The 1,103-nt window shown below is 34.8% G+C and overlaps 1 non-coding gene across 1 annotated transcript; it reads left to right on the top strand.

Moving 5' to 3' along the window:
* The first annotated feature begins 483 nt into the window (after positions 1–483).
* On the top strand, positions 484–587 carry LOC118576949. Its single transcript, XR_004944138.1, has one exon. It is a non-coding gene; the product is annotated as a small nucleolar RNA U13 (small nucleolar RNA).
* The last annotated feature ends 516 nt before the right edge of the window (positions 588–1,103 follow it).

The following is a 1,103-nucleotide window of genomic DNA, read 5'->3' as shown; positions in this document are numbered from 1 at the left end:
GCAGCATGCACAGGGCCTGCATGGGTCTGCACCAGCTCCTCTGCATGTGGCTTCCAGTTTACTGTTTTTATGAGACTTTTGAGTGTGTGAACATGTAGGTCTCTGATTCCTGTGCCTTCTCTTAGGCTCTATTCCTTCAGGTGGTTTGCCTTGTCCAACTTCGAAGAGATAGTCTTTGTTTTATCTTATTGTATTTTATTTTATGTTTTGCTGTCTCTTAGAAGCCTATTCCTTTCTAACGAGAAACAGAAAGGAAGTGGATCTGGACATGAGGGAAAGTGGTGAGGAACTAGGAGAAGCAGAAGAAGGGGAAACTGTAATCAGGATATGTTGTATGAGAAAAGAACCTACTTTTAATAAAAGGAGAACAAAATAATTCTCTGTAAATTAAAACACACGGAGAACTTTTTCATCTTACATTAGATTATTTCCAGTGGCAGTATAATTTGTACTCTCTTTTTTCATGCTAAATTGAACATCTGGATCTCTTTTTGGTTCATGACTGTGATGATTGGGTGTTCACATGATTCCATGATATGTGTCTCCCACAAACCTTGTTATAGCATCTGCCCATTATCTATCTGATACAAAAAAAAAAAATATGGTATCTCTTCATGAGTACTAAAAAGCTATCATTATAAAACAAGAATAAGATTAATCAATAATTAAAGACTATTGACCAAAGTCATATAAAGGTAACATTGGAAACTGATTTAATACCTTGAACAATTTCAAACTAAATCGAGAGATTTTAAATATAGTTTCTAATATTCTTATAAGTTTACTCCTAAAACATGGAACAGCTAAAGAGAAGGTGTAGTATTTATAGCATTTAGGTTTTAAAAATATAAGTGAATATTTCATAATTATAGTAACGTAAGTATATATGCATCAATTAATATGTGTGTAGAAGTGTTTGCTGTTGGTCTGTCTTCCTCCCTTTGTACCCTCAAAGCACTTATGTCTTGATTATCACACATTTAGTCATACAGCCACCCAGTGCTTCAACTTGATTTAAGACCCTGGAAACAGTGATGGCATTAATTACTTCTTGGCTCACTCAGCCCACCATGGCTCCTTGCTCATAAAAATAAACATTTGAT

This window comes from Onychomys torridus, chromosome 1 (assembly GCF_903995425.1).
Source record: "Onychomys torridus chromosome 1, mOncTor1.1, whole genome shotgun sequence".
NCBI lineage: Eukaryota > Metazoa > Chordata > Mammalia > Rodentia > Cricetidae > Onychomys > Onychomys torridus.
The sequence above is the reverse complement of the archived record's forward strand: the minus strand, read 5'-3'. Positions and strand labels throughout refer to the sequence as shown.